The sequence below is a fragment of the Symsagittifera roscoffensis genome, chromosome 3 (assembly GCF_963678635.1).
Source record: "Symsagittifera roscoffensis chromosome 3, txSymRosc1.1, whole genome shotgun sequence".
NCBI lineage: Eukaryota > Metazoa > Xenacoelomorpha > Acoela > Convolutidae > Symsagittifera > Symsagittifera roscoffensis.
The window spans coordinates 81,673,503-81,686,931 of NC_087064.1; the positions used below are offsets into that span (position 1 = coordinate 81,673,503).

Sequence of the window (13,429 nt, forward strand, 5' to 3'; positions counted from 1 at the left end):
TTTGGTTGATTTAGTTTAATATTTTAATCCTAGTATTTGTGTCGAAATTTTTCAGTTTTATTGAGAAAGTTGGCTCATGTTTGATTCAAACCGGGTAGGAAGGAGTTCCTTTGCGGCTAATCAGTTCCTTCCGAATTTCGCTTTCTTCCTTAAAAAAAACTTTTTATCACACGATGTTCTTCTCTTTTCGCACAGAGCAGCTTCTGTGTTGATAACTGAGCAAGTCATGATTGTAAATTGTTTTATTTTTTAGACAAGAATTTTTTATATTTTTATTTTCGAGAGTTGCAACTCTTTGTTCTTTTAATTTTTTTTTTCAATTTTAGTGTAAAATTCTCTAAGAGTGGTTGTGTTTATATCATTTTGAAGGTTTTTCTGCATAAATAGTTTTTTCTCTCTTCTTCACTCAAAGGGGGAAAAATTCTGGTTTTCGCTGTCCTGGTAATGTACGGGTCGCATTGTTTTTATGATCCTTTTGTCTTCGATTGTTGTTTTAAACTGTTTTTTTTGTCTGATGTTTGCTGTGGCCCTAACTAACCTTTTTTTTCTTTCCGTTTCAGTATTTGATAGCTGTTCTGGTTTAGGAGGAGATGAATTTCTCCTAGGGATATTAGCAATCTCATTGGGTACCAGTTTTCGTTCGATCACATTGTTGAAAAGAACTGTCCGATCCAATTGCTTAACAAGTGTGGAGGTTTTTCTGTTTGTTTTGACCAGTAAGGCGGGATTCCTAGCGTGTCTGTTTGTTAGTCTTAAAAAAAGGTGCTGATTGCGCCATGAAAAATCGTAGACTTGTTAATTACAAAAATTTTAAAATAATTTTATAATGTTGTAAATAATAATAAGGAGTTCAATGTAGAATAGAAGTGTGTTACACATGAACTTAGATGAACAGCAGTATTAGCATCAAGCTGGGGTTCAGGTAGAAACGAAAAGCGTTCGAGAGTTAGCTGTTTGGAAGTGAGTTTAGCACCAATTGGTTTGTCACGAACTTTGACAAGTATCTAATTAGTTTGTTCGTCTAAAAATAGTTTATCTTAAACATCTAAACTTTGACCTCTACACGACTAGAGCCCGTTTATCAATCAATGTTCGTTCTTCTTTTGGATTAGATTGTTGCTTTTTAAAAATACACAATCAATGGATTCATCTCCATTTTCTGTGTAATTAACTCGTTCTATAATTTTAGCTTGAATACAAAGTAGTTTCAGATAATTCCTTTATCTTTCCTTACGATTTCATACGTCACCAGCAACAAACTCATAGTAATGACCGAACAACTTACAATCCATCAACTAAAACACTCAGCCCCACCATCAGAAACATCAACATCATCAATCCATAATGTTCACACACGTTCACAACGCATCCCCATGAAACAAAAAGTACCCTACTAACCCATCTCGGTACTTATCTAATCGACCTTCATACATCACAACTACTCCGTACATATCACCCTAGGCACACTAACACTTTCGAAATCGTGCTGGAAAACGTCCCATTTTCACCCAATATTGTTATGAAACTAAACCCCAAGCCAGGAGTGACTCCCACGTTGATGAACACTCCCTTCTCCCTACCATCTCCTGGATATCTTTTTACATTTTCACTAACATTTTTAAAAGTATCTATTCGAAAAGCTGAAGACCATGAACTATACTACATCAACTAACTAACGCAATACAGCTTAAAAACTTAACTAACGTTGGACTCTCGCATGTAGTAAACCGTTTTATTGCACGAAAACTCTGACCAATTTTCCAATTACACAATACGATCACACAGTCATACGCTATATGCAAGACTCACCTTACGACACAGATCCAGCAGTTTACTCACAACTAACAGAGAATTTTTTCGTCAAACTGATTACATTTTTCCAAAATTTCATTATTTACGTGAGTGGAAGTAACAATGGCGTAATGCTCGTTTTTTGTGCCCTGATTCTTACTACATTAATGAAAACTCATAAGTTATAAAGATTGCAGAGGGTGCTGAAAAGTGTCAGTGTGAATAATGTTTGTCTGAACCCTTGTGGTTTTCAAATTAAAATAGAAAATTTGAGAAGCCTTCAAACACAACCTTACTTACTCTAAAATTGATGGTTTCTTTCTATTTTTTCAATCGCATTTTTAGACGATAAATAACTGGAAATTTTGACAAAATTGGGAAAAATTATGAAACTTAAGTTTTTCAAACGATTTTTTGATGTTGAAGTTCCTTGTCTTAAGAGTGTGTTTGGACATACGGGGCTAACTGCAGAGCAGCAGCTGCCTTTTTTGAATTTCTGTAAAAATACATAAATATTTTATTGTGTAAATGAACAAAAACAATTGTTTTATTGATTAAATAAAAATGATGTTTACACTTCTCAAGTTATTTCGATGTTTTTAGCTAAAAACCATGACGATGTCAGAGGAGAGTACATGTATCATCAAGACACAGTTAACGACTTCTATCTCAAAAGTGACTCAGCTACTTTCACTTCAAATATACTTCTGCTTCTTATCCCATGCTTCAACTGCATCACTCTCATCCTCGCACTTCTCATAGTGAATCCATTCAAGGAAACTATTCCTATCATCAGAAAAAAGATTGCTTACTGTGAGTACAAAGTTCTTATGCGTATTTTTTGTTTTCATAAAGTTTTTCTGTAGAAGCTTCTGCTGGTAGTTTGCTAATAAAAACAAGGTTTTTTTTCAAAATTCACATTTCTCTTTTAAATTTTTTTTTACGGAACTGAACTCACTTGATATCAGGGACTAGCCAAATTATGCAACGAACTTGATACCAACACACAATCAATAGCAAATATTAAAAGAAGCGATATCTGGTCAGTAAAATAGCATCAAACCATAAAAATCAAGTTATTCAAACACCACATAGAAGTTGGCATTAGAAGTTGCCAAAGGTAGAATGGGGAGAAAAAGTGAAATGTCTGAAAATTGTGATAATTAACTCAAATTGTTTCTCTACTTTTGCCAATTATCATTTAATTGCAATTAGTTTCTGACAGTTTTTGGGCTTTAGCAACGTCAGTTTTTGATCAAAATTGACGTCTAAGAACTTTTTTCGAGATTTATCTTAAAATGTCTGTAGTATATTTCAAGGTTAGTCAGGAAAGCAAAGCAAGTCTGTTCTGCTGAAACTGTTTTGTAGATGTTCGACCTTCGCGACCTGTAAGATTTTCATTTGTTATATCTCAGAATAAGATTGGAAAGTATGTATAACTAGCTAATCAAATTCCATAACTAATCTTAATACTATTTACTGTAAAGTCTGACTGTTCGCAGTTAAGTCGCTTTTATATTGAAAAAAAATATGGTTGATTTCAAACTCATGCGTTTTTGTCACTATTTAATTGGATTTATTGAGACCGAAAACAGATAGCATGGCAAGCTGACGGTGTACTATATCTTAATATATTCCATGAGACAGCAATCTAATCCCGTCTAATCTGACGCGACCGCGACAAGTGATCCTCAAAGAAGATTTTGACACTGAAATAAATTAGAAAAAATTTACAAGACAGTTTAATTTATTAGTCTCAAAATATCCGACAAGAAATTTTTAAACAAAAAATAAATTTTAAAAATTCCAGCGCAAAACATTTGGCGATTTTTATAGAACAGTAGATGTACAACTGAATAACATCATTCAAGAAAAATTCTTCTAAGCAACATTCTTCTCGGCATTACCTTCTTGTGTAGTTGTTGCTGCCTTGGAAAAACTTCAGTTTCTTGTGTTTTCGAGAAAAAAAATTGGCAAAACAACTTCGCGGTTGCTATCTGACCACTAATCATTGTGTTCTTTGAATACATTTTCGACAGATTCGGACTAGCGTTGACTAGCATGCTATACTGATCCATATAAACCTTCGAAAATATAGTGTTTTTGGGTACTTCTTTTTCCACATTTTGTTGCTCTGTATATATCGTGAAAAACTTTTAAAAAAACTCCAAGCTGGGAACGAGATTTAATCGTTTAGTGATTCAATCCAATCTAGAATAAAGCATACAGAATTGATTTCAGAAACAAAAATTTTTTATAAAAGAATACAACCAAGCGGTCCATCCAGGCTTGTTTATCGATCATGAATTAATTGATGTCAATCCTCCGATAAGATATTTCTAGCAACTCATTAATGTCAATTCGCAATCCAATCTTCAAACACGAACCATGACTAACTAATTGATCAGAATTATCAAAGATTGATCTTCGTTTCTCAGAGAAAAAAATTACAATTCGAATTTGCATTGTGCCACGTTTTTTCGAAAATAAAATCAATTGCGCCCTATCTCATTATTGGCTCAGAGTAGAACCAAGTCTTAAATTAGCAAGAGTCAAATAGTTTCCAACAGTCTACGTGTACTCTAAGTATATTGATTTTGATTTGGACTCTTTAGATTGATTCACTATTCTCTAACTCTACGATAACAAACAACTTGTCTGACTAGTGACATTAAATAAAAAACTTTAACTAGAATGACATTAAATAAAAAACTTTAACTAGAATGACATTAAATAAAAAACTTTAACTAGAATGACATTAAATAAAAAACTTTAACTAGAATGACATTAAATAAAAAACTTTAACTAGAACTACAATTTGCGGAGGTCTTAACATTGATATTCTGATTCCACGAAATATTAAAAAATTGTTTGACTTCACAATTTTACATGACAGTTATGATCTTACCGTACAGAACCAAAAATTTACTCGTGTTTCAATAATAACTATGACACGTATTGATCGTTTTTGCCTTCTAAAAATGCAAATGTGGAGACGCTAGAATGTCCCCTGAGCGATCGTTATGCAATATAAGTGTAAAAATTTGTTCTAACAGTAATTGTAGAAGCTCAAACTTTTTTCTTTCTGTATATGACAAAATTTAATGAAGCGATATGGCCTGCAAATTACTTTTCCTCCTACAAAAAAAGCTAGCAAAAATTTCAGTTTCAGATCCATCAAATTTTTTGACAGAGATATCACAACTCTGTTACTGAATGTTGTGAAAATTTTCGCCCTTTAAAATAACGCAAGCAAACACACAGAAAAATTTTAACCAGAGAATTAAAAACTTTGAATCAAGAGGGGATAGACAAGCAATTAATTTTCGAAAAAGTAACGGTAAAGTTGACAAATAAAAGATTATTTGAATTTAAAATCTCGTAGCCAAGAGAACAAAAGAAGAACAACGTAAGTTTCACTATAAAAATTTGGCTTGGTGTGATAATTCTTCTGAAAAATTCAAAATGTATCGTGACTTGTTCGGTAAAAGACGACGAGATTATACCCATAAAGGTGCTAACGATTGCCCAAACTTTTTTATGAATGAGTCGGTAAACAATGCCATTTCCAGTTGAGTAGGTTGAAACAAACGTTTTTTGTTCAATTCTGTGGAATCTTAGACGTATATGTTCGAGTCGTTCGGAGCACAAACATTTTTGTTCTAGTCGGTCGAAACATAGAAATTTTTGTTCGAGTCAGTTAAAATATAAACTGTTTGTTCGAGTAGTTTGAAACCAATACTTTTTTGTCGAGTCGTTCTAAGCAAAGCCAATTTTGTTCGATTCGGTCAAAATATAGCCATTTTTGAATGAGTCGTTAAAAATGGCAATTTTTAGTCCAGTTGGTCGAAACGGAGACTTTTTCGCTCGAGTCTGCTGCAACAAGACATTTGTGTTCGATTCATTTGTAGCATAATATTTTTGTTTGAGACAATTGAGACAGACATTTCTGTTCCATTCTGTCAAAACATAGACATTTTTGTTCGAGTAGGCTGAAATGTAACCTAGATCAAAATGAGCAATATATAGCCATTTATCATCAATTTGAACAAAACAACAAATTTTTTGGTCAAGTCGGCAAAAAATGCCGGTCTGAATCACGCCGATTTGAATCACGCCGGTCTTTTCGCATGTCGCGGGCCTCGACCGGGGTGTCAAAGTCGGCGACGTACGTCCCTACATCAGTAATGTCTACAATTTCTGCTGACGTTTTTAGAAAAACAAAGACCTTGTATTTGAAGAAAAACGGCAGAATGGGGGGTTATAAAAACTAAAATAACGTTGAAAACGTAGTAGGAGTAAGTTTGAAAGTACGTCTTTCAAATTCACATACTTCTAATGAGATCAAAACAAGAATTACTTTACAATGAATGAAAACGTTGAAGCCGATTCTGTAATTTTGTAAACTTTTCATTAATATTTGAAAATTTTCTTTCTGTCTCTTTTGTTAGCATATCTAACAACCAAAGAATTCTGAACGATATCCATTTTAATTGTAAAAATATCGTGTTTCAGATTTTCGGAAAACTGCTCCAGACGAAAATCAATCAGCCAACCTACCTGTTAACAAGACTTCTTTTGCTAATCAAATTGAGTTTACCACCGTAACAAAATCTTAGTCTGACTCCAAAATTAATCGAGAAAGTTCACAGAGACACATTTGATCACTGACGTGAAGAGACTGCTTGAGAGTAACCCCCCCCCCCCCCTGTGGTACCTTGTAACGAATTACGAATTCCCCCCTATAAAGAAAGAATTCAACAGTTAAGCGGATACGAATTTTGTACCTTGTTAACCATTTCCACACCCTTATGCAATAGGGGGGGGGGGGGGGGGGGGGGCAATAGTTAACAAGATCCAAAGATCCAAATAATCCTCTTTGGCTTTCTTAAAAATGACTTTTCCACCCTCCCCCTCCACCTTTCAAAATATCGATTTTTATGTTTGTGTTTCGTTCGTGTCGTTATGGCTAAAGGCGTGATGTAACGATTTAAAGTATAAAGAACAAATTTGTTCACAGTTGTCAGTTTGTTCACCATGCATTAAAAAATGAAATTGTCTGGTTTGAATTTGTCTGGCGAAGTTCTGAAAAACGATTTTCCAATCCATAAAAAGAAATCATCTATGGGCCAGGAGCGGACTTGCAGGGGGCGGACTTATAGGGGGGCGGACGCCCTTCTTCAGGGACTCGAACCCCTGCCGACCGAAAGGGTCCCCCTTTAGTACCATTTTAAGACATCCATTTTTGGCTGCCAGAACCTAAAATTTTTCTTAGGGCGCCTTTGACGCCAATATATACTAATTTGGAGGTGAGCGCGCGCCGAAAAAACGCAATTTTTTGGTCAAAACTTTCAAAAAAACGCGAAACGATTTTTGTGGCCCGTTTTCCCCATTTTTTGGTAAAATTTGCCTGCGGTGCAGAAAATTGGGCCATAATAGGGTGTTAATAAGGATTTGAGAGAGCTTCAAAAATCGATTTGATCGACCTAAAAAAAGGCGCTCCCTCGAGAAAATCCTAGATACGCCCTTGCATTGGGCATTATTTTTTGCATTATTTTGGTTATTATTGTATTTCTAATGCACAGGTACAGTAGCGGATTTAAGGAAAAGCGAACGCCAAATTAGGGTCCTTACAGTGGTTTGGCAGAGCTCAGAAAATCAATTTGGTCGATCCAAAAAAAAGGTCGACAAAGTTTTCAAAACTACCCCCCCCCCCTCGAGAAATTTCCAGATCCGCGCCTGCACAAGTATGAATTACATTTACAGCTCTTATAAATATTTTTTTGGGTATTTTACCGGTTCAAAATGCAGGTCCTAATTTTATTTTGTTTGTTTTTTTCTCCCAACTCAAGCAGCTAAAACCAACGCCTCTCCTCCAGAACTACTTTTTAACTATTACTTTGATTTTTTTCTGCCCCCTCCACGGTGCACTCTATACGTTAAGGGGTTAAGTTTGGTTCTAGTGTTTGAAAAGAGGCGAGTGTATATTATCTCATCAAGGGTCAAGTTTTCCATTGGGTTGGAGCGAGGCGGAAAGTCGTATCGTTTTTCAAAAAATACGTCTACCTTTCTGTAGGTCAATTTAATTGATGCCAAAAAAGGAGGTTTTAAATTAGTACCAAAGGATGAACCCGTTGGTTACCAGGGGATGGAATCCCTGAAGAGGTGAAGAAGGCCTCGGTTCAATTTATGAGCGTCGGTTCGTTTGCATTAGTTAGAGAGGTTTAAATTATGACTGCTTTTCTATTCAAAGTTCTCTTAGCTTTAAAAAAGCAGCTCTTTTCCTGGCGTCAATTGAAAGAAAGTTAATAAAAAGTTGTGTATTTTTTTATTTTCCTTGAAATTTTTCCCAACACTTCAAATTTAAATAGAAAAGGCTATAATATATGCGTTTAGTATCATAGCCATTCTAGATAGATTTGTTGAGCTCATAAATTTGCAAAAATAATGCCGAAAACATTTTTTTTGTAAATTTGATGTGAGAGGCATAAAAATTTTTCAGATAACTTTATAAACATTGTTCTCGAGCAACTAGCCAGAAATTAGAAAATATGGGGGGGGGGGGAAATATCTAATCTTTATGTTTTTCTAGTATAAAAAAAAACAGAATTTTTGTCAATTGACCCAATGTACAGTAATTGCAACCAAGACTCAATTTTTTCAATCGTTGTGTTCGATACCGCAGGCACCGGTCGCGAAGTGATTCAGTCCGACAACAGCCAGATGTTATGTTCTGCTTCAAATAGTATCTACTCCAATGCCAACGACAGTAAAGAAGCTCATCGTGGAAAATAACTTTTCCATTTTCCTTTGACATCATAATGTGTACTCCCTGTCAAATTATATACTATCCAAAACGTTTTTTGCTATCAAAGTTTTGTTCGCTATGCGCCAGAACGCAAAAAAAAACTGAGTCGAACCTGAGCGCTGATGAGATTAGGAAGTGTTTTATCTAGATAATTACGCATTAATTTAAAAATGCATATGTACTGGATTATTTTGTGCTTAGCATCTGTTGTCTGCTCACTTCAATATACGACCGTGCTCGAAGTTTTTTTATCTTCCTCGAGTTATGTTTTGACAATGTACCCTTACCACCTAATCCAGTTGAAAGGATATAAACTTCACTTGGCTACTGGAATAGTTATATTATTTTCAACCAATCAATAACAAGTTTTTTATGCAAAACAAAACGAGAAACTTCCAAAAAAAAAATCACATTTTTGGTTTCGTTTAGCCGAAATTTGGTGGGCCGAAATTAAGTTTCTTCTTCAGTTTATTTCGATAGTAACATTTTTCATTGCTTTTCGTTAATTTTATTCTGTAGTTGCATCCTTTTATTATCAGACCGTGGGATACAATATTGAAGAGATGAAGCAGATTACTGCGAGTTGTACATGTACACATTCTTTTCAAATTCATGTATACATATCGGCTGACAATTAGGTGTCAAGCGTACAGTTTTTTTCGTTAACAAAAGGTTAACTTATAGCCATTAGCGCTCGATTCGACAAAATCATGTCATTTTTGGTCGTTTCATCCAAAACTTGGCCATTTTTGGTCGAACTGGTCGAAACATAGTCTTTTTGGTCGATTTGACCAAAACAAACTCATTTTTGTTTGATCCAGTCGAATTATAGCCATTTCTGGTCTGGTCGAGTCCAGCGAAACGTAGCCATTTTTGGTAAAGACGGCAAACAAAATCCATTCATGATCGTTTCGGCCTAAACATAGCTTATTTGAGCCAAATCGGTGGACACATAGCCCTGCTCAATTTTTTGACCACCGCGACTAATTTTTTGACCATGGCGCGACTAATTTTTTGACCGCCGCGAAAAAATTTTCGACCGCCGCGATTAATTTTTCGACCACCGCGACTATTTTTTTGACAGCGGCGACTAACTTTCCTTCGGTTGCGCCGGTCGCGGTTAGCATTCCTTCGTTCGCGCTTGTCGCGGACACATTGCTTTGGTCCACAAAGTCTGGAACTAGCGAATTTTGAGCGTGGTGGTCTACAAATGTTCATTTTTGGTCGCGGCAGTCTGGAAATACCAAAAATTGGTCGCGACCGTCTGATCATAAAACTTCAACTTCGAACCGGGAAAAGAAATTAATGTGCTGCCAAGAAGTTGTTAATCAAACGATGATGGTTCTAAACTTAAGTGTCAGGACTTTTTGCCCTCTACTAAATTGCCAAACATGAAAACTGGACCTATGCCAACTTGCCCCATATGACATCTTGTCCTATGCCGTTTTGTCCCAAAATTAACACATCTAGTTAATCAAGTGATGTTCAAATAGATTAATGTATAGGACCAGCAAGTTCTAATGGCAAACTGAAATCGTTTTGAGACAAGAAGGGAAACTGACTCAAAATTGTTCAAATTGAACCTCAAAAATAATCTGAGCCATAATTTTTGTCAATTAAACGCAAAATTGTGGCAATAATCCACAATAAACGCTATTGAAACAGAGCAAAACACTATTTTGTTTTGTTTTGCGCCATTGCTTATATCTTTTCTGCTCAAAATTACATTTTAACTATCATGAGTCAGACTACGTGGGGCATATCTAAATGAAACAAGAGAACGCTGATTATTTACGGACACGAGTTCACAAAAAAGCAAACAACAAAAAACAACAACTAAACACTAGAGATGCGCGAGATACAGTTCCCATTAGTGCTGAATGTTCGCTGTAACAGCTGTAGATGAACTGGTATCCACCAAAAAGGAACATTGCCACAATGTTAGACCGGGAAAAGTTGAAGCTAAGATGATCATGCATCAAATGAAAAAAGAGGCCAAGTATCAAATGGTACCTATTAATAGCAGTATAATTGCCATTTGTCTCCAGGAAGCATCGGACGAAAAAGCAGTTCAGTTTTCGGTTTTTAGTCTTTTATGACGGATTTTTTATATATATATATATATATATATATATATATATATATATATATATATATATTTATATAATTCAAAAGATGCTGTTGTCCCGAGCTTAAATTTTAAAAAAATATTTCAATTTTGATCATTTTTTGTAGAGTAATGAGGATTTAAGTTTTGCCATTTCGGCCGATTTCAGACAAATAACGCGCGATATATTTCGCGCTAACTAGGAAGCGGAGATTGAATCCGTCTTAGAAATTGTTCCAAATTGATTGAAAGAAGCTTATTTGCCATAATTGATTTGTTAATAGGAGCAAAATCTGACACTTTGTATTTTATATGGCGTGTGGGGGATGATTTTCACAACAACAATTAAAACGTTTGTGACCTTTAAGTGTTTTTTTTTCAATTTACTCCGTTTCGAGAAAAATCTGTTTGATTACTTTGAATTTCAGTCTGATTTTGACCGAATCAAGAGAGCGGTCGAGCTTTTGTATGCTCAAGTTAAACTGTTTACTTCTGTTTAATTATGCCGATTTTTAGTTTGACTCGATTTATTTTTTTTTCTCATTTTGGGATTCAAAAAAAATTTGAAAATGTTTTCAAATTTTTAAATGATTTTTTTTTGTTTTTCTGATAACTTTTCTACAAATATTGTTTTCCATTTCAGCTGTTTTTCCAAGAAACCTGTTTTTGTTCGGTTCAACTGATGCATTTGTCCCCTAAAAAACTGAGTAATATGAACTGCAACTTGAATGCGATTGGCTATCTTAAGCCAATCAAATTCAAGCACAATGGTTTCAATTGAAGAATATGAAAAGAAAACTTTGGGAACAAAAAGTAAAAAGACCCAACAAGAGTGATACTTACATGAACAAGAAGCTCAAGCTATCTGAATATATTAGGGCTCATGTCAGCTAGTTTCCTTTGCAGATTGAGTTCTTAAGAAGGAGCATAATGTTGAAGTCGACGGTGCAATTTATAAGACCGCTCAAAAACCGCTTAAAAACCGCTCAAATCTTGCTTGGAAAACCGTTCAAAAATCACTGCAAGAAATGAGCGGTTTTTTTAAGCAAGATTTGAGCGGTTTGAGCGGTTTTTTCAAAAAAAACGCCCAAACCGCTCAAATCTTGAGCGGTTTTTGAGCGGGATCTCGACCCGGGTGGCCAATAGTACAATCATGCCAAAAACTTTTCGTTAAATTGTTTTGTGGCTTAAAATATTATCACAGAAGGACGTCTTTTTCAACTGCAGAGTAGAAAAATGCGTAATTTCTTTGATTCGCCATGAGTTTGTTTCACAAAAAACTGTACAGTATTTAACCTAACAAGCCACCAAAATCAATATTTCAAAATCACTTCCATGAACTCGTTTTTGTTTTATTTTTAAAGCGCCAAAAATTTACGAAAGCCAATCTACGAAATTTAAGTCAACTAGTTTGATATGATATGGCTGATTAAAAGTGTATAGGAATAATTATTACTATTTTTGTCATGCTTCGCACCTTCGGCCTGTTATGTTGCATAACCGCATAACCTGTATCACGGTTGCGTCAAAAAATGAAGCTATGCGATGGGACAGAATCAATGAAAATACATAACACTGAGTCATCGATTCCAAAATTGACGATCACAGCACTACTTTGTGTTGCAGCAATCGATAAACTTTGTAATCATGACTCTTTTTCAGTATACGATTTAATACGTCATCAAAATTTTTAAGAAGCTATAGATTCATTTATCTCTAGAAGTAGTTGCTGTTTCGTCATCTTGTTCAAAATCTTCCTCCCCATAAGCTTCAGTTCCCTCCAGTTCCTGCTCCTCCGGGATCTCATCTCCGTCTCCTCTTCCGTCTCCAACAACTTCGTCTTCTTTTTTCTCTTCCACTTTTTTCGGCTCTTCTGCTTTCGCCTTCGGCTCTTCTTTCGGTTTCTCCACTTTGGGAGGAGTCTGAGTTCTCTGTTCGCGAATCTGTTCTTGATTCTGATTGGCTACCGAGTAGTTATTATCTTCGTCCACCTGTTGACTGACATTTTGGGAGAGTTTTTGGTTGACGTCTCGCAGAGCCTAAAAATCGAAAAAAGAACAACTAAAATTTATCTATATTCCTCTTAAGTAACGGGTTGCAGGTATATTGTGTGTTCAGACGAGCTAAAAGTAGAGTGAGTGTTGTCATGAACAAACTGATGAGCCTCCTCGAACCTTTTCAATGCTGTCTAGGGCCTCTTTGTTCTGCTGATTTTTAGCCAGCTCCAGTGCCTCTTCAAATGTGGTCGAAGCAGCCTCATAGTCCTCCAGTTTCACTAAAAGTAGAACACAGTTAACGCTCATCAAGTTCACCGGCTGAATTTTGACTATTTTGATAACATACAGACACAAAATTGCAAAAAAAATAGAAGTCTTTTAAGTTCTCCGAATTTTTTTAGTTTTTGTTTAATTATATTGAATGTACGCGAAGAGGTTAAGCTAAGTGGAATCAATTGACCATTTTCAATTTGCTTTGATCAGCACGATATTTCATTTTAATTATGATTTGCACGATTAGTGCTTTGAGGTGAGCAAGTTAGCGCAGAGTTGGGCATCCAATTTCTTACATAAAAATCAAAAAATACATAAAAATCAAAAAAATGTTGCAACACATTAACACATTAATAATGTACATAATATATGATTTTTGTCATTTTGGCAGAAAAATTAGCCGGCTAATTATGACTAATATGTTCGATTTTTTTTTTGGCGCGAAACAATTTT

General features: G+C 35.2%; 1 protein-coding gene and 2 long non-coding RNA genes across 6 annotated transcripts in view; 2 read left to right on the forward strand and 1 right to left on the reverse strand.

The window, feature by feature from the left end:
* Positions 1-13,429, forward strand: part of LOC134841170 (calcium-dependent secretion activator 1-like) — a 570,701-nt gene that overhangs the window by 162,624 nt on the left and 394,648 nt on the right. The window lies entirely within an intron of this gene.
* Positions 2,400-8,614, forward strand: LOC134842885 (uncharacterized). Its single transcript, XR_010162565.1, has 3 exons — positions 2,400-2,604; positions 6,307-6,353; positions 8,477-8,614. It is a non-coding gene; the product is annotated as an uncharacterized LOC134842885 (long non-coding RNA).
* Positions 12,250-12,981, reverse strand: LOC134842751 (uncharacterized). Its single transcript, XR_010162541.1, has 2 exons — positions 12,881-12,981; positions 12,250-12,745 (listed from the first exon to the last, which is right to left on the reverse strand). It is a non-coding gene; the product is annotated as an uncharacterized LOC134842751 (long non-coding RNA).